The 24,030-nt window shown below is 37.2% G+C and overlaps 1 protein-coding gene across 2 annotated transcripts in view; it reads right to left on the bottom strand.

The window, feature by feature from the left end:
- The window catches only part of PTPRK (protein tyrosine phosphatase receptor type K), a 553,262-nt gene that overhangs the window by 150,705 nt on the left and 378,527 nt on the right, over window positions 1–24,030 (bottom strand). The gene's annotated exons all lie outside the window — the stretch shown is intronic.

The following is a 24,030-nucleotide window of genomic DNA, read 5'->3' as shown; positions in this document are numbered from 1 at the left end:
GAGCAAAAAATAAATTGACATGCCAGGGATCTGTTTAGAAAGTTACTTTTTGATTGTTAGTCCTTTAAATTAATTTTCAAAGATCAAAATGACATTCTGTGTAGATGACTGTTACTTATGTATCAACTGTATTCTCCAAATGAAGAATACAAAGTCTCTTAGAATATAAAAGGTTTTGCATATTTTAACTTCTTGCTAAAAAAATTTCACACACTTTCTTAGGTATATTGAAAAAATCTGGAACTATGTAATAGAGGCTTGAAAATATTTTCTCAAAGGATTTATTTCTAATAGCGCTGCTGACTTTGCACTGATTTCCAGGAATAGGCTAAAGCTGCCTGTAAGAAAATAATAGCTAGAAAAGTCAATTTACTCAAGGACCAAACTGACTTCATCCCAAAAGAGAAAAACTTCAGTTTTACATAGGTTTCTCAATTATGGTTTTCTTTTTCTTCCTATTTCCATATTAATTTCACAACACTAGAATGGGCTTAAGTATAATGGAAAATAAGTAACTCCAATGATTAGGAGAAAAGCTTCTAATATATTTGTTAGATACTCCCCATTTTCAGTTGAACTAATGGACGTATTTTAAAAAAAAAAATCAATGAATGACAGCATGTATTTTTTTTTAAAGAGTTTATTTATTTATTTGAGAGAGAGAGAGAGTGAGAGAGAGCATGAGAGGCGGTTAGGGTCAGAGGTAGAAGCACACTTCCTGCTAAGCAGGGAGCCCGATGTAGGACTCAATCCCAGACTCTGGGATTATGACCTGAGCCAAAGGCAGACGCTTAACCGACTGAGCCACCCAGGCGTCCCTGAATGACAGCATGTATTATGCAACAGCTCTGAGCTGGGCACTTATTTAAGTGCTTTATATGTCATTCCCTTTAATTCCAACAGCACGAGGTTGTTCTTATTGCTAGAGATTGTTCTTATTGCTATTTCTATATTAGAAATAAGGTTAAGTCTTTTGTCCAAGGCCACAGTATAGCGGAAAGAAGTCTATATTATAATCCACTGAAATCTGAAAAAAATGTTATCTGAAGTAAATGTTCTTAACTAATGTACTAGAGACTTCTCAGTTTTATAATATTTTAATATATGATATTAAGAAATATTTGAAGATATTATTCTTAAGTCTTCTATCTGGAAATGCAACTTTCTTCTTTTTCAAGGAGTCCCAACTCAGAAACTTCTGAGCTGTTTCTGCCCTAAAACAAGGGTGTCGTTGAACTTATATCTTTGTGTCAATTTTGGATTATTTGTTTTGAATACAGTAATCGCACTATTTGGAATCTATCAAAAAGATACTGGATACACATTGCCATGTGGGTGCAGTGACAAATTTTTAATGCTAATGCATTACCACAACCTAGAAACAAAGAGTGAAGGTGTGTGCTAACAATTGTATTTTATGTATGTAATGCTCGCGGTAAAGTTTGCTTATTGACTGACTATTCACCATTCAAGGCAGAAAAGTATAATATCCTTAACTGCACAAGGAAAAAGAGAAATTAAAAGCATCAACTTTGTTGATGAGTATTTTAGACAATGGAAGTCAAACCTGCTTTTCAGTTTAAATTTAAAAAAAAATTCATACTTGATTTCAACTGTTATCAGAGGGAAAATAATGCTAAAGGAAAATTATTACATATTTTAATAAAATACCATTTGTATTACTAAAAATCAAGATTTTCATTATAAGGGAAGAAGGATACAGCACAATAAATACTTGCCCCCATAACCATCTGTCTCTGTATATTAGTTGGACAAATTAACAACTTTAAAAGGATGCTACTAAAAAATATATTTTATAGTACTAAACTCATTGAAGGAATATTTCCCCCTAATTTGTAGAGGAACAACTCCATTCTCTTTTTCTTCTACAGAATTAGAAGATAAGAAGTATAGTAAAAAACTAGTTATTTAGAATAGATTTTTATCAATCAAAAATATTTACCGAGTAATAAATATTAGTCAAGTAATAAATATTACAAATAACTATTTGTTGTCCAACAACAAATAAAATACCTGAGAAGAGTCATACTTATGTTCAAAGACTTAACAATAAAAACAATAATGAAGAGAGCACAACTTAAAACAAATAAAGGAAAGTAATAGAAATAAGCATGAAGTTATGGTGCCGGGTGTAGCCCACATTCAGAGAGTAAGAGCTGACTAGAGGCAGAAGAGAAGTGAGGCAATTTCCCAGTTTTAATCAGACAACATCAATGCCAGTGGGGACTGAGATTCATTTGATACTTCCTTGGGCTGACAGCTGCAAATGAGAGAAATGTTAAGTGGAAGTACCAAATATTTACTCTTCACAAAACAAAAATAAAAGTGCTAATTCTTGAATGACCTAATTTGTGCATGTGTGTGTTTACCTCTGTTTTCAAATATTTCTGGTCCAAATGATTGCAACATTAAAAATAATATTTGCATTCTAGCATAATACTCTTCAGGTTATAAAGAAACATATACAAACTAATCTCTACAGAAGCTTTTCTTTTTTTTTTTTTGAAAACAGTATTAGAATGCCATTTTGCATATGAAACTCAGGTAATTTTTTAAAAAAACGCAAAGGAATACTTGGTAACAGCTGCTTCCTTCTCCCTAAAGGATTGCCTTTTGGACTTTGTACCTTCCAAATGTCGAGTGAATTTTAAATGTCTCTTAATGTTCAGGGCTTTTTTTTTCCCCACGCCAGCAATCAACGTTAAGATTACACAACACCTGCTCTCCTGTTCAAGTTTCACTTTTCCTGAACTTAGCACTAGACTCTAAGAACTGAATTTAGCTTTCTGATTCATGTCTAAAAAAATGAGCCAACAGGATTTTTACTAATTTGTGGCCATCAGTCACTTAACTGCGCCTCTCTAGTGTTCAGAGATGTCTCATTCCATGATAGAAGGGCAGTTAACACCTGTAAGGTAATTATATCTACCAAATGCTGTTGGCCAGAAATATGAATATATAATTGTTCCTGCCATCTGTTAATAGTTCTATTTGAATCACTTATTTCATCTTATATATTTACTTGGCATCTACAGGCTTTTACTAGCCTTTAGAAATACTACATTTGCTTGTAGTTTTTAAGTCTTTACATCATTCAGATGGGATTTTTAACTCTTTAGGGGAAGACGCAAATTAAATGGCTAAGAAAGCGTGTGTGCGCATGTGCGGAGGGTGGGCAGGAAGAAAATGATACTAGTGAGAGGCAAACCCAAATAAGAAAGTAAATCCTTTTCAGAGGGTAACAGAAAATGAATAGAGAAGGTAAGAGTTGATGGGATGAGAGCTGGGTAACTGAGATGCAATCCTACCTGACATCCTAGAAATTAAAAAAAAACACTACCGATCTCTGTCATAAGGAGCCCCCAGCTAAAGGGACTGATAAATTTTCTTCCCATCAAGCAGCTGAAAAAACATTCAGTGCCCCCCAGGGATCTAAGCCTGAAAGTGGAATCCTCAGGTTTCACAGAGGATTCAAAACTACTACAAATGTTTGATATATTTTATTTGCAGTATTTTAACTATAATAAATACTACTAACATAAGTCTGAAATTTACTAGCTGTGTGACTTTAGGCAAGTTTCTTCACCTCATAGCGTCTCAATTTCATCATCTATAAATCAAGGAAAACTGAAATAGGAAGCCTAAGAGAGATAATACAGGTAGAATACTCACATGGGTACCCAGCATATAGGGAGAGCTCAATAATGATTACCTCTTACAGTGGCGCCTAGGAGGCATGCAGCTCAGGTCATGATCTCATGGGTCCTGAGATGGAGCCCAGCATCGGACTCCATGCTCAGCGGGAAGTCTGCTTGAGATTCTCTCTCTCCCCTTCCCTCTGCTCCTCCCCCCTCATGCATGCGCTCTCTCTCCCTCTCTCTCTCTCAAATAAACCTTTACAAAAATAATGATTACCTATTATTATAATCATATAAGACAGTTCTAACATTTGGTAGACTACCAGTATGTTCATTTTTACTGCAGATTAATTTTTCTACAGGCTTCTTTAGCCATCCGAGTGTTTGACTACCTCATGCAGATGGCATGGGTAAGTGGGCTGAAGAGTGGCCCCCAAGACAGATGGGCCCATCAGAATGGGGCCTTATTTGCAATTACGCTCTGTGAAGAGGTCATTAAGGAGAGAATTTCTACATGAGATCATCTTAGATTAGGGTGGGCCCTAAATTCAATGGTGAGCATTCAATCCTTATGAGACAGAAGAGGAGAAAACAGGAGAGAAGACCACGTGGAGACAGACGCAGAGACTGCAGCTACGCATCTATAAGTCAAAGGGCTCCAAGGAAAGCCAGAAGTCACCAGAAACTGGAAGAGGCAAGGAAGGATTCTCCCCAGGACCTTCTGGGATGAGCACGGCCCTGCTGACACCTTGAGTTTGGACTTCTGGCCTCCAGAAGTGTGAGAGAAACTTTCTGCCGTTGTAAGCCACCCAGTTTGCGGTAATTTGTTAAGGCAGCCCTGGGACATTAATACACATGACTAAGAGGCAGTTTGTTTGCACTAGGCTTTTTAAAGTCAGCCCTGAATGTCACCCCAGTAACACTGCACAAGTAAGATCATTGTTCTTTTTTCTTAATACATGATGTATTTTAGATGAGTTATGGATATTAAGAAGAAGTGCAGATATAGTACAGAGTTCCCATATAACCCATGCCCAATCTCTATCATTAACATCTTCCATAATATGGTACCTTTGCCAATTAATGAACTAATATTGATACATTATTAACAACTAAGCTCCTTACTTTATTCAGACTTAGATTCACTTGCCTTTTATCAAATGTCATTTTTCTGGTCCAGGCTCCCATCCAGGAGACCATGCTACACTTAGTCAACATGCCTCCTTTAGCTCCTCAAGTCTGTGACAGTTCCTCAGCCTTTCCTAGTTTTTGATGACCTTGACAGTTTTGAGAAGTATTGGTCAGATTATTTTGAAGGATGCCCCTTTACTGGAGTTTGTCCGATGTTTTACTCAGGATTAGATTGGGTCTGTGGGTTTGGGACAGGAGACCAGAGGGGTGAAGTGCTGTTCTCATCACATTATATTAAGGGTACAGAGTATCCGTGTGATTTGTCACTATTGATGTGGACCTTGATCACTGGCTGAAGTAGTGTTTGTCGGGGTTCTCCATGGTAGGGCTAGTCTTTTTCCCTCCACTTTGCAAACTATCAGCTCTGGGAGGAAGTCACTGTGTAAAGCTCAACCTCGAGATATCATCCTCCATCTCTGTGAAGGTAGTATTACCTACATAAATTATTTGGAATTATTCTGTATGGGAGGTTTATCTATTCTTCCTCATTTATTTATTCAACCACTTATAGCATTACGGACTCATGAGGTTTTTTTTTATACTCAGGTTATAATCCAAAGCTACTCTGTTTTACTGAAATTGTTTCTGCGCTGACTATTGGGAGCTCTCTCAGTTGTCTCCTGTCCCTTTGACAAACTCCCCTCTCCCTCCCTTCCCATTCATTGTGGGTTTTCTTTTTCTTTTCTTTTTAAGCATTTCCTTATTTTCTGACACTATATGATGCTCCAGGCTCATCTTGTCCTAGAATCAGCCATTTCTTCAAGAAGCCCTGTTTCCCCCGGACGCGTGAGTGGCTCAGTTGGTTGAGCGACTGCCTTCAGCTCGGGTCATGATCCCGGGGTCCCGGGATCGAGTCCCGCATCGGGCTCCCGGCTCAGCGGGGAGCCTGCTTCTCCCTCTGACCTTCTCCCCTCTCATGCTGTTTCTCTCTCGCTTGGTCTCTAATAAATAAATAAAAATTAAAAAAAAAAAAGCTCTGTTTCCTGTTACTGAAAATTGCTATTGGGTGGTAGCAGGTATGTTCATGACTATCGGGGTGGTATTGCTCCTATGCTCTCTCAACTGACAACCTGCATACATGCTATTTCTTTTTTTTTTTCTTTTTCTTTTTCAATAGTATTTTTTAAAAGATTTATTTTATATATATATATATATATATATAGAGAGAGAGAGAGAGAGAGAGAGAGAGATGGGGGGGAGTAGGCAGAGGGAGGGGCAGAGAGAGAATCTCCAGTAGACTCTCCACTGAGCACAGAGCCACTTGTCCCTGAGATCATGACCTGAGCCCAAATCAAGAGACCGATGCTTAACCAACTGAGTCACCCAGGTGCCCCTTCTTTTTTCTTCCTTTCCTCTCCTCACCTCTCCTCTCTCCTCTCCTCTCCTTTTTTGTCTTACATCACTAGCTTGGGCTTCTAAGGACATCTTTCCTTGTTCCCAGTCTTAAGGCAAAGATACTACCTTCCATATATGTTCAGTGCATTCAGTTAAATTTCAAACCAAGCTGAGGTACATATCTTTGGCTCATGTTCTTGCCATGGTGAATTCTTTCCCCTTATTATTACCTTCACACATATTGTATGATTGGCTTATTTACTATGTTATTGCCCCCAAAGGGCAGGGATCTTTGTTTTGTGCAGTTATGTCCCAAACACCTTGAACATCTTTCCGGCATGTATCAAGGTGCAATTAATACTTGTAGAATGAATTAGGCCCATTCCTGGTTTGTTCTGGGTACTGATTATTTAAATTTTAGTATTAAAACATTAAACACGAGTTGAAATAAATACTACTAGAAAATTTCTAAATAAATTTGATGATGGAAGAGTCAATGTTGTAAAGATCAATAATAAGTAACAAATCATATTTGGACAATGTGATTTTTCAACCTGTGTAGATGATACTGACAACAGTATAAAAGCAATATACCCCAAATTATCACTCAGAGCCAAAGGTTCATCTGTAATATGAAAAATTTTATCATTGCTTCTTGTCATCTGTGTTCATTATTTATAATAATAACAAGCGTCTGAGACCTTGGTGTGTAGAATGCAATGAAAATCTGCAAAATTATTTCATGGAGGAATAAAACTGCCACATGACCATGAGACAAAACAAAGCTCTAAGTATGCACTACCACATATTCTACCATGTGATGTTATTAAAAACAAAATTTATGTCTGACATTAAATATGCACTTAATTTCAGTAACAATGCTGATAATAATAGCTATAATTTGTTGATTACTTACTGAATTCATTTCTAGGGATCCTGTAACAAATTACCACAAACTGATGGCTTAAAAGAACAGAAATATACACTTCACAGTTATGATTACAAGTCTGAAACCAAGATGTCAGGAGAGTTGGTTCCTCCTAAACACTCTGAAGGCTGCAAGCAATCCTTGGTGTTCTTTCCCTGGCTTGTGTCAGCATAACTCCAATCTCTACCTCTGTTTTCACACATGGCCTTCTTTCCTGTGTGTCTGTCTTCTTCTGAGGATATTAGTGACTAGATTGAGGATTCACCCTAACTCAGTGTGACCTTATCTTAATTTATATCTTAATTACATCTGCAAAGACCTTATTTCTAAATAAAATCACAGTCAATGGTACTGGGGGTAAGGATTTGAACCTCTCTCCTGGGGGGATACAATTCAACACTTCATACCTTCTATCTGCCAAGAACTAGGCTAAGTATTTAACAGATGTTAGTTATTTTCATCCTCACAACTATTATTATGAAATAGTATTAAGATTATGAACAGGACTAGGGTTATCATACTACACCATTAGGGACCTGAGATATAGAGAGGTCTAGTAAGTTGCCCGAGGCCACACAGAGAAGCCTCCTAAGAGAATGCCATGACTATGGCAGGAGAAACCACAAGTGGCAGCTTGTACAAAAGTGAGGGCCTCACTGTGTTCAGGTGGCTGTGATCGGCAGCACTTGCCAAGCACACGCTGTTCAGTAAGTGCAGCATCTTTCCAAACATTGTGAGATAACGGCCTACAACTTGTACCTCATACTCGTGTACAGTCTTTGCAATACAAAGCTTGCTTGTATTACAAAGCTTGCAATACAAATGTCTTGCTACAAACCAAAGCTCACCGTTGCTCATGAGGCAAGTTGGTAGTGGACTACTAGAAATGAAAGGAATAATTCCTTTTTTATTTTTGCTGAAGAGACATAAGTATCTCAACTAGAACATAGATGCAATGCTTTGGCTGGCTTTTGACTTAGGATTTTATCTAGTTGAACAAGATCCCTTTCTTGATGCAAGGCCAGAATGTTACCTGCAGGGAATGTGTTTTTAATGAAACTAAGAGTTGTAGTTTAGACTCAACATGCAAAGTAAGGTAAAAATGACGTTGCTAACTCAGACTAAATATCTGACTGAGCAGAACATTGACATAATTGAGATGGTTTTTAAATGGTACCTTACAACACTTTGCTTTACTTCACCCAAGTCGAACTCTTTCATAGTACCGCCGAGAGCAGCAGGTAAATTCTCTTAGTAATTCAGGACTAAAACAATTTCCCATGATTCTTCTTTTAAGCTTCCAGATCAGCTTTATAACAGATTATCCTGGGATTGCAAAATAAACTATTAAAATACATTTTTTTTCCAATTACGTGAATTACCTACACGAATCCAGATTTTCCTGACACTATGAAACCAAAACAAAACACAAAAATCAACTGGATGTCGAGGCTACTAGACAGCAGCTGCCATCCAAAACCAATAAAATTCAATTTTTTTAATCAAAATGCTCTTGGCTTATAAGGAAAGTTTATAAATTTTTGAGATAAATACATATTTATAGAAGTATCTGTTGGGCTTTCATATTGATTTCATTTGAAAAAAGGGCTCTCAGTGCTGAATCACTTACATACTATATGAGGACTCCAATCCCTGGTTTCCCTAGCTGGCCGAAAAGGTGATAGTTATTCATCTCTCCATCTCCAAATTTAGACATTCTCACCCCATCCTCCAGCCACACTGCTAACGCATCTATAGGCACCTTCCCTCAGTTTGGAAGGTCCTCCTCTTCTCTTTTTCTCAGGCTACCAAAAGCACTCCTATCTTTCAAGTTCAGCTGGAAAGTCTCCTTCTCAATGGACACAGGATCAGCCATCACCTCCCTTCTCAGGGCTACCATGGTACTCCGAGCAAGCATCATTTCAAAACCTCATGGCGAACTCCTTAGGATCTGCACGATGCTGTGTTTCTCAAACAAGGGTCTGTGTGTGTCCACAGGGGACAGGAGAAACCTCACATTAATTATGGCCACGTTTCCCTGGATTCCAAAGATTTAAGGGAGATGTTATGTTAAAATGCCAGAAGAAAGAATACAAAATTCACATGAATTTTTAAGATATAGCAAAAATTCCAAAGGAATTTTCCAGTTGGAAATGAAAAAGTCAGGCTATACCCTCAGCACTCTCAGAGGTAGTCCCGCCTTCTCTAATGCTAGAGATCTTTGATGGGTAAGTGTGACAGTGAGGTTATTTGTATATATTCACAAGCTAATATAAAGCACCATGTTTGTGGAATGAATGATAAATGACAGCTAAATAAGCCACTGACATAAACCAATACTTCAACATACTACAGCAGGAGTTCTTCCTATTGAAGCTGTTACCAGTGCCCATTTCTGAAAAGTGAGGCTAAAGGGGGCCTATTGATTTCATCAGGAAATATTTCTACTAATTGCATTTACTGCCTATTTGACTCATGATTTGTAGAGCCAGAGATCTTGGCTGAGTATGGGTCTTCTTTCTTGCTTTGAAAATTATACAATTTGTCTTAACTTGATTTATCCTTTATCTGTTTAATTTGGATCATGACTTTGCCTACACCTATTTATTTCTTTTAGTTGTGATTATTCCACACTTAAGCTCAATGTCTCTGCAATGATTTTTCCACACCTCTCAGAGTAAGCCATCTCCTCATTGCCTTTAAAATAAACTATTCACCAATATTGATCATGTGTGGCATGTTTTCAGTAATAAACTTGCTTATAGGAAAAACTAAAAAAATATTTCTTGCCTTATCGCACTAGAATCTATTGCTTTCATGTTATTTGTTTTCTTTTGATCACCGATTAACTTTGATCACCAGAAATTAAGTATTTGCCTAAATTAACTTGGTGCTCTCAGATTCTTCTCTTCCTTTTTGTTACACTCATGCAAGAGGCAGTTTCACAGTATCTTAACAGAGAAATTACTCAATAAATGTTTGCTAAATTGAACTGAAGGGAATAAGAAATGCCATCACTTTTCTGAGATACAGGAGTCAAGGCAAAAGTGAGGTGATCTATCACTGCTAACAAAAACAGTGTATGCACATAAATGTAAAAACATAATGGCATATTCAACCCATTTACAAGTTGAACATCATTACCTTCAACACAATCTCAAACTAATAGTATTTAGAAAAAAATTAAGGTAGTGCATTTTATTAGGCAGGTCCCTACACCCATTTTGTACACACTTTATTGTCATTTCATGACTACATGTGTCATCATGTCAGTTGAGAACATTAATCTTACTTAGACTCAAAGGGAAAAAAAAATGCCATCCAAGGAAAGCAATGAAGCATTTCCCTGTATCTTTTATGTTTAAAGGCTTTCGAAGTGTCATCAGATAATGTCACATTCAGACAATCATCTTGCCAGTTCTGAATGTACAACACTGCTCCTATTGTTGGGCAAGAAGTTTTTTAAGAATACAGTAGGGGTTATAACACAGTATATAACATGGTTCTAATATGGTCTAAATTAAAGAATATTTTTAAAAGACAATATTGCAGAAATTAAATAATTGCTGAATTCAAAAGATTAAGGCATCTTAATGTGGAATAAAACATGTTCTAATTATTCTGCTTATAATTTTTCGATCTCATTTTTAATTCCATTTTCTCACATAGCTAGAATACTACGTCTATTTCTGCAAACATCACATTTCTTCTAAAGATGTGCTCTCAATAATGAACCTTGAAATGTACTGATTGATGTGCTTTTCTTCAAAGCACGTTTAGTTCCACTTTGTTGCCAGGACATGTACGAATGTCGTAATATACACCCAGTGTCCATTCTCAGTGAGCAGTACCATCCACGACTGAGTTATAAGTTGGAAACCTAAGAGCATGGCTCCCTTTACCTCCATATTCCTCCCTCAAGTCCTATAAATTTTTCCATGTCTTTTAAATCTAAGCAATTCTCTTACACGAATGTTGATCTAGGACAGTGGGATAAAAATAGGTAAAAGGGTTTTATTTAGGAAATTCTGGGTTAAACAAATCACGGTTATTTAACATATGACTTATTGTGCATTGAACATGTTTACTGTCAATTTAACACTCCGTGCCACATTTTGAAACTTCATTTGGCAATGACATTATTTGGGAACTACTTGAACAAACAATGAACTATTTCTTCAAAAACAAAAATATGGCTGTGGTTTAGAAAGTCTATAAAAATGGAATCATTTCACCTCAAATTTAAGATCCCTAAAACACTGGAAACAGACATTAACGAATACACTTGATATGAAACATCCAAACAAATGAATAATTGAATTATATTTTAAAGAACTTGGTTTGAAAGCAACAAGGTTGTGGGGTCAGCTCCTCCACTCCAGAATTATATAATTTGCTGTTGCATGAAAGAGCAATTGTTGTCTTCTGTCTTATAATTTCCATCCATTTCACATCCTCATGGGATTGGAAATGCCTACTCTCTGCTCCTCTTCCGAAACACCTTGTGCCCTAATTTTTTTTTCTTTCTTCCTTCCATTTTAAGATGAGAGAATTGAGGGGAAGGTGGTACATTGAAAAGAAAAATCAATTCCCTAAGAAGCAGTAAAAAGCATAACTGAAATAATATACTACAAATTGTGCAGGGACAAGCTCTGAGCATTCAATTCATGCCGTGGCTTTCTTTCAAAGTCACTGGAAGATAAAGCAGCAATTGTGATTTTGGCAATCTTTCAAATCTCAGCTGTGTGTTGCTTGAAAAACTACTTCTGTGGTGACAAAACATGGGTGATCAGGTGGGAGCTGAGAAAAGGACACATGACCTAATAAAAATCTATGGGGAGCCATGTTGGATGAGAGACCACCACTAAGAAAGCTCTCGTCTGCATCTGCTTGCGAGGGGATGACAGGTGTGCATCTGGACACAGGTAGTCTATTAACTACTGTTCAAGAGTAAAATTAGCTCTTTTCTGTTCTCAGGCATCTCAGCATCTCAGTATAGAATAGATATCCAACTCTCACTGCAGTTTTGGCTGAAAAATCATCCAGTGCCCCACCAGCCAGAAGTGAAATTAGGACACCTGCAGAATCAAATGCCCTCCTTCAAGTCAAGTGGAGTTGTAGAATAGTGCTTTTATTTCCCCTTAATAAGACTGAGTTTCAAAAGGGATATCCCTAAACTACCATCTCCTAGTTTATGAGAAAACATGATTAACTCTTCAAGGATTAGTTTTCTCACTCTATTTATATAATATTGTTAAGTGAGAGGCAACAAATGTTGTGATAATATAATTCAAAAGTTGCCAACTGAGAGTCATTAGTGCTTTTATTTGAGCTCTGATTTTTGCCCTAAAGAAAGCTATTACACTGGTTAACAATTTGTGTATAAAATATTTAAATAATTATTGCCACTGATGCACATAAATTTTGTCTTCAAAGGTCAAACACCTTTTCCAGGCAAATCATTATAAAGCACTGTATTGCAAAAAAAAAAAAAAAAAAAAAAAACAAACCAGAAAAAAAAAACCCCAAAACTACATCTGTAATCAAAGTAACAAAATGAAATGTATACTAAACATATTATACAAAAGGTCAAGTATAGAAATAGTGACAGTTGTGCATTTTAAAAACTAGAACTAATGTCATCAGTTACAGTTGCTTCCTCTGATTCTCTCTTTTTCTAATTAAGGGCCACTCTGGAGAACAGTACTAATACTCACAGGTCTTTCCTGAATCAAGCAGATGGCACCACCATTACATGGACACAGGGTAAGAGTCACTAGTTAATATATGGCATACATGATTCTCATTTAGTATATGAACATCATATTCATTCTATCTTCCACAAAACTCTTCGCATCACACACAACCTGAGATCTACCTATGCTACTGCTGGTCTGTTTGATCCAATAACCATTCCTTGTGTCATTTTGTGAAGCCCGATGCCATATAAACTGGGGAATGGCATGACTTTTGCATCAGCCAGATTTGAACACCTGGGGTCAGCATCTTCCATTCCAGTAAGACAGCAACCAGCCAGAGAGAGACACTCAAAAGCCACTAAGACTTTCACATTTATTCACTTTATCGCATCAGGTAGAAAACGAAGTGAAACTGATATGTTTCTAGCAAAGCGTCATTAGTCAAAAATTCAATCTTGAGGAAGAGAGAAACATGCTGAAAACTTTACCTAAAGGTATTTATACAGGAAGAGATTAAAAACTCTATTTAAAATCAAATATTGAAAAATTAACATTTAGAGCTTAGGCAGATAACTTACGAATTAGTGTGATTTCCTTTGCTCTATATAATACATTTACTATTAATAATATGAGAAGAATGGTGTGATTTACAGGAAATGATACTGACAACAAATCTCTCAGGTCACTTCCACTTTAAACTTTGTATTGTTCTGATATCTAATGTAAACAACAGAAACAGAACATTTTCGTGCATGAAACACATAGATCATAAGATAAACCTGAGAATATTAGGAACCTTGATATTTCTCATTTTTATGGACAAAACTTCAAAAACAACACATGCAGACACATTTTTTTTTCATTTTGAAACACCTTTACAAAGTGATTACATTTGACTTAAGTGTATCTATCCATAATTGATGAGCAAAATTACATCTGAGATGACATTGTTAAACTTTTTTGGAGGATAAAAAAGATTAGGAGTTATATTTTGAGGAAATGCATTTCACAATGTAAAAATTCACACTGAATATCTTAATTAGTATGCTGTTAAAGAGGAAAGCCACAAGCAAGTATAAAACAATAATGATTTTCATAACTATCTGTATGGAATAATGACTAAAGAAAAATTGTCAAGATAAAATAATAATATATTTGATGTATTGGATCTCAAATATTTATACCAACTCTATGCCGTTTATTTCCCAGAATGGTCCCAATGTCAAACATTCTAGCTTTTTCTACCTATAAACCATTAGAATTGTATAAAATTCCAAATATTCTGAGACTCAAGCACTGCCCTTTGCAACCAAATTGGCAAAACAATTTTGGCAAACTACAAGGTCTAATATTTTTACATTAAATGGTTCCAATAATAATACATTTGCCATACCCATTAATAAAATTATTCATAGTATTAACAGAGAAAACTGTATGTGTGGTGATGCATATGTTTCTATTTCCACACCTAAATGCATCTATATGATGCCAAAACAAACATACATGCCTATTTACAGCTTCTCTGAGGCATGCCTGACCTTAAAAATTATTCCTGAGTTCTAACCGCTCCTAGTCTCAGAGACTTTATTTTTTAAAAAATTCTGCTAACAGTACAAATATATTTTCTAAAGTAGTTTTGTATAATACTGCCAACACTATGTTCTATTCCTGCATTGTGAGTGTTGTACTCTTAATGAATTAAATTTCAGGAAACTTACATATAGTCACCTGAGTCGATTAATTTTAGGTGTCAACTTGGCTAGAGCCTGATGCCCTGCTATTTGGCAAACACCAATCTACATATTGCTATGAAGGAATTTTTAGATGTGATTAGCCTTTAATCAGTAAACTCAGTAAGGCAGATTACCCTTCATAATGTAGGTGGGCCTCATCCAATCAGTTGAAAGTCTTGAGAAAAAAATGAACACCCCCAAAGAGGAAAGAATTTCTGCCTCCAGACTGCCTGGAGCTCTACCTTCTTGGTTTGGCAAGCCATTCTGCCAGGATCCCCCGGATCCACATTTCAGTTTGGCTGAGGCTCTCCCAGGTGTTAGGCAGTTGCTCTGCTTACCAACTTCTTGCTGTCTGTACAACAAAAAAACTCTGCTGACTATTTGCTTATTAACACAGCCATGTGAATGCTGGGGTCTTCCAGAACTGCTTTCAGTTAAGATTCAGCCTAGGAAGTAAGCCCGGACAATGTGATGTCCACCTGTCCAGTGGGGCCCCCTAATACATTTGCGAAGTGGACACTCTCCAAGTTGCACTGGGGATGACACCATTCACTTTCCTTTAGGAGCAAAGCCTTCTTAGCCAACTATGCATCGAGGATACCCCTGTGATTTCCAAGTCTGCCAGTGCTGCTAATCTCAAATGCTATTGTTTTGTAATAGTGAAACCAAACATATGAAATGTGCTCTGGGCTTGCCCCTCAGTGTGAAAATCATGTAAAGAGACTGACCCTTGTTCTTAAGTGGGGTATACTATTCTATTCCAAGAGAATAGTATCTGGGAGAGTTTTAGGAGATCATCAGGTACATGAATAAATATGGTGTTATGGGCCTCCTATCCCCCATCCCCAATCCATATGTTGAAGCCCTGACTCCCAGTACTTTAGAATGTGACCATATTTGGAGATAGGGTCTTTAAAACGGTGACTACTTTGGAAGGAGATCCTTAGACTGGGCCCTAGTTGTCCTTATAAGATGACGACATTTGGACACACAAATCCCAGGGATACCAGTGCAGGGGAAAGACCACGCGTGAGGTCACAGCGAGAAGGCTGCCATCTGCAAGCCAAAGACAGATCCCTCAGGAGAAACCAAGCCTGCCCACACCTTGATCTTTGAAACTCTAGTTTTCAAGAACTGTGAAAAGGTAAGTTTTTGCTATTAAAGCCACCCAGTTTCTGGTATTTTGTAATGGCTTCCCTGACAAACGAATACCTATAGTGTCAGAAAATGAGGAAAAGTACATCTGAGAAGCACATTTCAGACAGGGCTTAAAGTTGTTGCTGGGCCACACAGTCTACCTATCAAATGCACATCACAACCACGTTCCTGACACCTGGAATCCAAACATGGGAGGGAAGGCACCCAATCACTGAATAGCATGGCATCTTTAAGCTCTCCCTCTTTTCATGAAAGTTGCATAAGGGTATATTTCCTAAAATCCTGCATCATAAAAATGCCTTTTTGCAGCCTGCTCATCTGAATGCTAATTTGATCTGCTAGAAAACTCTCAGCTCACTAGTCTTCCTCAAAACAATGGAGACGCTGTTGCATTTTCTTCAGCTGTTTACTGTTGCAGAGTAATTCTGCCCTATGTTTATGAAAAATAAAAAAGCCCCATGTTACTTCTTTCCATATGTGTATTTTTGGTCAAGTCCAGAGCTAGATGGAACTTGGGTGACAGCTAACAAACACAACGTATTCTTTGCTCTTTGCCCCACCCCATATGCCCTTCTGCCATGGCTGAATCCTTTTCTCAGATAGACAACTGGATGGCTAGGTGATGTGCATGGTTCCTACCCAAGCTCCAGAATCTAGCAGACTACAGTCTAGTGAAGCTCCTCAGCCCTGAGGTAGATCATCTTCTTCTCCCACTGTCCAGTGATCTAATGTTCAGGACAGATGGAATACCTTAACAACTAGAAGCTCCTGCATAAACTGCCACGTGGCCGTTTCCTATCTCCTTTGCTTTATAGTGCCCCACTTGTGAGACCTACGCTCCACAGGGTGCAGAATGTAACCACAGATTCTCTCCACCCGATTGCTCATTTACTCTCTCAGTTAGTTTCTTAGATGGATTTTAAAACCGAGCTAGGTATTTGAAGATGGGGTTTTACTTGGGAAAGCAAAACTTCTACAATATATGAGTAGTTGCCTCTTTTTTCACTTTGAAGAAACTTTTGATTTTAAGCCAGCTTCAATACACCTTTTATGTCTTGCCTTGGGGCAAACTCACTTAGCTGTACTTCCAGAAGCACAGCACAGGTAACCCAACAATTGCATTTTATTTTTTATTTTCGATTTAAGGATAGTTGACATATAATATTACATTAGTGTCAGGTGTACAACACAGTGATTCCACAGTTCTATACATTATTCAGTGGTCACCACTGAATGATAAGTATAGTTACCATCTGCCACCATATAAAGTTGTTAGAATATTACTGGCTATATTCCCTCTGCTGTACGTTTCATCCCTGTGACTTATTTTATAACTGAAAGTTTGTACCTCTTAATCCCCTTCACCTATTATGCGTATCCCCCCCACCCATCTCCCCTCTGGCAAAAACTAGTTTGTTCTCTACATTTATGAGTCTGTTTATCTTTGCTTGTTGTTTGTTTGTTCATTTGTTTTGTTTTTTAGATTGCATATATAAGTAAAATCCACCAACTGCATTTTAAAATCCAGTTCCAACAATAGAGATACTTACATATGTGTGACCAAACAGGTAGAGTAAAATGATAAATAAAATCTAGGTGGTGGGTACATAGTCGTTCACAACAAGGTGACTTCAACTGCTATATTCTTGAACTTTTACGTTAACTAAATATAGGGAAAAGTCCAGATTCCTTCTAAATCCTGGCAGTAAGTTGAACATCAGTCTATGTTTTCCATATCGTGAACTGTCATTTTTTTCTGGGTCTTCATAGTCAATTTGGTGGCAAGTTTAGGGATATGATGTCTAGTGCTGCTAGCCAAGCACCATTTAAGATAGAAATCTCAGTATCTCTTAACAGTAACAAATACTTATTTACTGAAACCAAACAGCATCCAGGATATTCTTTTTGAAGCAAAGAGAGGTTCACAATCTGATGAAGAAGAGCCAAAGCAATAATACTAAATGTTCCCACAAGCTAAATAATACAGTAATGCAAAACTAAGTAGATCATATCAAATTTTCCAAGCACTGGATGCAAAGATTATATTAAAAAAATACCAAGTATTAATCAAGAAAAATAAATGAGGGTTATCCCATAAAACTGGTGTCTCCTGTTTCAGGTATTTTCTTGTCCATTTAAAATGTAAACACCTGCCACATAGTCCTTGAGAAATTGGTATTTCATTTTCACAATATATAACTATAAAAATAAGGGCTTATTATTATCAAGGGCAGATATGTATCTGGATCTGGGCCAAGCTGCTTTCCTTTAAAAGGGCTAATATATAACTCAGTCCAAAATAAAAATGGTAATCATCTACACGTTCTCCTCTTGTTTACATATTAAGACACATAAAATACATGTTGAATATGTACTGTCACTGTAAATACCAAAGACTTGACAGAATAATTTTATCTTGCTTAGGAGAGACTGTTTTGGGGCTAACCCTAGATGAACATAAAGGAGTGATGCAAATCATATAATTAAGTTACATGTCTCACTTCTTTTCTGGATTCTTACCTGGCTTTCAATAGGGAAGAAGAGATATACCAACCGGGTACAGATTTCTGAACAATGATCAACAAAGATGGGGAAACCTCATGGAATCTCACTTACTTGTATGACATTTCCATAATTTCCTTCCTCATTCAAAATGGTCTGACATTTCTGTTACATCCCAGAAATTATTGTACAACTGACTTATCCAAAACTTCCTAAATTCTCCTTTCACCACCTTGATTTTTTTTCTTTGAAGACACTAGCTGGATTCTTCTCACCTCTCCTCCTGCGGTTAAGTCAACTCATCCTCATTTTTCTTTACTACTTTTGACTTGTTAATCGATTTCCTTTTTATACAATGATTTTTCCACTCATTATTTAGGACTTCAGGGAACTACATACCCTGTCTTTGGAGCATCAGCAATCCTGAGTCTTTCAGATCTTCTGTTTAGTTTTTAGAGTGGCAGCATAATAGGAGATAAAGGGTCTTGTACTGGAGAAACTTAATGGACACATTCTATAATCACTTGAGTGCTTTCTCTGCAGATAGCACTCCTCACTGCCGCAGTGATGTAAGAAACACAAAAGAAACGACAAGGCTTCCATTTCCACCAGAGACTACAACCGAAGGGGATGAGTGGTAGGCAACAGAGCAATATATGCAGGGTACCTACCAGTGAAAGTTCAGAGGGAGGGACAGCAGCCTGAGGAAACACTGTGAGCAAGCCTTGTGGGCAGGGCACAGTGAGGAGTGAAGAGAATGTACCTACTGGGAGCTTAAACTCTGGTCAGAGACCAATGGGAGGTAAAAGTAGAAAGTGAATAGTCACATTATCGAGAATCTTAATTCTAGATAAAGAATTTGGACTTGCTGCACAAAGGGATAAGTCTTTGTAGGTTTTGAGCAGGGGAATCAACTACAGGCATCCCTCATTTTATTGTGCTTCACTTTATTGCAATTTGCAGATGACGCTTTTTTGTTGTTGTCTGTCTTTTACAAATTGAAGGTTTGTGGCATCCCTGTGTTGAGCAATTCTATTGGCACCATTTTTCCAATAGCATTTATCCACTTCACGTCTCTGGGTCATATTCTGGTCATTCTAACCAAATTTCAAAGTTTTTCCTTATTATATCTGTTATGGGGATCTGTGATCAGTGACCTGGGATGTTACTACTGTAATTGTCTTGGGGCATCATGAACTGCACCCACGTAGACAGAGAACTTAATAAATGTTGTGCATTTTGACTGTTCCACCCACTGCCCAGCTGTAACCCATCTCTCTTCCTCTCTTTTTGGCCTCCCTATTCCCTGAAACACAACAATACTGAAATTGGGCCAACAGCCCTACACAGCCTCTGAGGGTTCAGGTGAAAGGAAGAGTCATATGTCTCTCACTTTAAATCAAAAGCTAGAAATGATGAAGCTTGGTGAGGAAGGCCCATCGAAAGCTGAGATAGGCCAAAAGCTAGCCTCTTGAGAAACAGCCTAACTGCAGATATGGAGAAAGTTTGAGTGGGCTGGACAGAAGATCCACGACATTCCCTTAAGCCATAATATTCTCTTAATACTCCCTTAAGCCAAAGCCTGGTCCAGAGCAGGCTGTAACTTTCTTCAATTCCGTGAAGGCTGAGAGAGATGAGAAAGCTGCAGGAAAAAGTTTAAAGCTAGCAGAGGCTGGTTCGTGAGATTTAAGGAAAGAAGTTGTCTCCATGACATAAGAGTGCAAGGTGAAGCAGCAAGTTATCCAGAAGATCTAGTTCCAATCATTAATGAAGGTGGCTACATTAAACAACCGATTTTCAATGTAGATGAAATAGCCTTATACTGGAAGAAGGTGCCATCTAAGACTTTCATAGCTGGATAAATGTCAATGGCAGGCTTCAAAGCTTTAAAAGACAGGCTGACTTCCTTGTTAGGGGCTAATGCAGCTGGTGAGTTTAACTTGAAGACAGTGCTTATTTACCATTCCTAAACTCCTGGGCCCTTAAGGATCTATGCTAAATCTACTCTGCGCTCTATAAATGGAATACCAAAGCCAGGATGACAGCACATCCGTTTTTAACATGACTTACTGAACATTTCAGGCTCATTGTTGAGACCTACTGCTCAGAAAAAAAGATTCCTTTCAAAATATTACTGCTCATTGACAATGTACCTGGTCACCCAAGGGCCCTGATGGAGACGGACAAGAATAATGTTTAGATGCTGACTAACACAACATTCATTCAACTTTCAAGTCTTATTATTTAAGAAATACATTTTATAGGGCTATAGCTACTAGAAATAGCTACCCACCTTCCTGTGGTGGGTCTAGAAGAGTATGTTGAAAACCTTCTGAAAAGCATTCACCATTCTAAATATTATTAAGAACATTCATGAGTCATGGGAAGAGGTCAAAACATCAACATGAACAGGAGCTTGGAAGAAGCTGATTCCACCCCTCATGGATGACTCTGAGGGGTTCAGGATTCAGTGGAGGAAGTAACTGCAGATGTGGTGGGATTAGCAAGAGAACTAGAATTAGAAGTGGAGCCTGAAGATGCAACCAAATTGCTGCAATCTCGTGAGCAAACCTGAACACATGAGGAGTTGCTTCTTATGGATGAGCAAAGAAAGTGGTTTCTGAGATGGAATCTACTCCTGGTGAAGAGGCTGTAGAGAGAGTTGAAATGACATCAAAGGATTTAGAGTACCACACAAACTTAGTTGATAAAGCAGCGGCAGGGTTGGAGAGGACAGACTCCAATTTTGAAAGAAGTTCTACTCTAGGTAAAATCCTCTATCAAACATTCGTGAAAAGAAGAGTCAGGTGATGCGGCAAACTTGACTGCAGCCTTATTTTAAGAAACTGCCACGGCCACCCCAACTTGTAGCAACCACCACTCCGATCATCAAGCAGCCGTCGGGACAAAACCTCCACCAGCAAAAGATGATGATTCACTGCAAGTTCAGGTGTTGGTTAGCATTTAGCAATACAGTATTTTTAAATTAAGGTATGTACATGTTAAGTTGTAAAGCTACTGCACACCTAATGGACTATAAAATGTAAACATAATTTTTATATGCCCCGGGAAACCAAAAAATTCATTTGACTCACTTTATTGTGATATTCGATTTATTGTGGTGGTCTGGAACCAAACACACAGTATCTGTGAGGTATGCCTGTATGTTAAAAGCAGGAAAAGGTAAATCTGTTGGTGTATAGAATAAATTTCATTTTCGAGGAAAGCCTGGAAAAAAGACAGGTTGTCCTAGAAGCAGCTGCAGTGGTCTGTGTGTGAAGCAATGTGCGCACAAATAGCTTTATAGTCATCTCAGACATCTTAAGAATAAAATGTCACAAAATGACATGCGCCTAACATCTAAAATGTGGAATTTCGAGAAACTATAAATAAAGAGCCCCTATCTTCTTTTTGCTCTCAAAGGTCCCCTATTCAGATCATCATAGTTATGAAAACAGGCCTTTTATGCTAACAAAGAAATATGCAACTTTGAGGAAGGCCTTTTTGAATAATTAGGGTTCCTTTTGATCTTTAAGTTAATGCAGTCAATAAATCTCTCTCCTTTCCTCTATTCTCTCCCTCTTTCTTTCTAACACAAATCCTAATACACAAACATATCTAACCCTTCACTAACAGTTCCTGATCAGCAGTATGGACTCTGGAATCAACATCTGGGGGCTCTGGGTAAACTATAGGGCTACAGAAGAGTTGATGAGAGGAGACTCCAAATTCAACTGATGTCACAGACCATGCTTGGTTTGCATTTCGTACTTTAGGACACAATAGTTTTGTTTCTGTTTCTCCAGCAACAATTTTTTTTTTTTACCCAAATAAACTGGCATTGAGTAATTAAAAATAAAATTGAGAGAATAGAAGCAGGCTGCCAGATGCCAGATGCTGGGAACAGTCATGGGTTCCTCAGACACGGTCATCTCATCAAGTAATTTACAAGTAATTCTTTCCCCAGGTTTCATTTAGAGTCGACAAACACAATGAGGAGACTATATTATAATCCTATAGGAGTGAGACAGAATTTGAAAGAGGGGGCCTTTGAAACTGGTAAATTAAGAAATGTACAAGCAGTGCTTTTTTCCGTTTATTTCAAATATTATCTTTGAAATAAGTAACTCAAAGTACACTTAACAGTAGTCAAATATCTCACAATAAATGTCAAGAGCTTGCCAAAGACAGCTCTCCTTTACCAGTCCCATATTCAGCCTGAATTACTGCTCTGGTGTCCTTTGGTACTATGGTAAGTGCAAAAAAACTGATTTGGATATTGACTACTGAGGCATGTGCATGTGATTTTTCTATAAATTTGTGGAAAAAATGATCTTTTCAAGAAGGAGTAAGGTGATCATTTGAGCTACTGAATACACTCTCAGAATTATTATGGCTAGGATTTAGGATGTCCATTTTACAGGCAAACATTTTCAGGGGAATAGACCAGATCTAAATGAAGTAGGTTGATAAATGCAGTTGGCCTTTCAGGTTTAATTTCTTCCTTGGCTTTTGCAATTTAATATACTTTTAAATTCATACAAAAACCCAGTTTTCACTTTAATGAAATAGTCTTACAGTGGCAGAAGTGATCTCTATCCCTTAAATACGAAGATTAGTTATCTAAAGAGGGCCATGGCATTTTGCTTTGACTAGGCAGCAGATAGCTCTATTCAGAAGCAGGTATCAAAGAGAACTGCTTCTAAGGCTTTAAGCCTGTCTCTGCGTCTGTCTCCTGTCTTCTAGGAAAGCCTATTGACTTGTACTTTTACACTCAATGCATTTTGATCATCTATTAAATGCATCTTGGTTTCTTGATCGGTGAGAAAAAATTAAGCTCATGAAGGCTTGATGCTTGTTAAAGTACAAAAAGGAAGATCTAGATTACTTTATTTTGTGTGGTATTTTAAAAATTGTTGTACCATAAGTCAAACTTTGGAAAACGTATAACATTTTATCCTGTTAGTTCCAGTTAATTCAAATTTCTTTATAACTCAAGGGAATAATCTTGACAAAGAAAATTAAAATTTCAGTACAAATTATTGACTAATACCATATTTCCAAAGATAAGATAATATTCTTCTACATATATTGAGGAAGAGATCTATATTAAAAACATGAGACAAACCCTTATTTACATCTTTGACTATTACCATAAATTGACTCTTGACTATTACCATACCTTATTACATCTTTGACTATTACCATTATTCATACCATATTGAATAATAAGCTTTTTTGAAAGAAAGGAATGTTAGGATGATTTTAGAATACTTTCAGTCATTAAATATTACCTTAAAAAGAAAAAGAAAAGCATAAACAAAACAAAACAAATTTCAACTGAGTACTCAAACAGCTAAAGCAGTATCAGAGACATAGGTCTGAGTGCAAATTTGAGGTACAGCCTTTGACTACCTTTTAAAAAGCTTTCCTATGTGCTCAAGCACAGTTTTTGAGTGGCTAGAGATATACTAATTCCATTTTGACTGCAAAAGCATTTTATATTTATTTGTTTAGATTATAAAATTGTTGCATATCATCTTGGCCTTGGCTCTCTGATATGCTGCCCTTTTTTTAATGTACTGGGATGAGTTTTAGTAATCTGTTTAATTCTCACTGATGCCAGAAGAAAAACATCTAAGTGATTTTCCAACTCTACCTTCAATTTTATGTCTGTTCATTTTTTAACACGTATGGTACAATACACTGCACCATCTAAATTAAGATATGTTTTTTTTCCAAGCATCAAATTCTAATAATCATTAATCAGCTCTTCTCCCTTATTCCTTAAATACCTCAAAAATACATTATCAAAAACTAATGAT

Source organism: Eumetopias jubatus, unplaced genomic scaffold (genome assembly GCF_037043125.1).
Source record: "Eumetopias jubatus isolate StellerSeaLion01/CBP00866 unplaced genomic scaffold, mEumJub1_p1.0 scaffold_6, whole genome shotgun sequence".
In the NCBI taxonomy this organism is placed as follows: domain Eukaryota; kingdom Metazoa; phylum Chordata; class Mammalia; order Carnivora; family Otariidae; genus Eumetopias; species Eumetopias jubatus.
The sequence above is the reverse complement of the archived record's forward strand: the minus strand, read 5'-3'. Positions and strand labels throughout refer to the sequence as shown.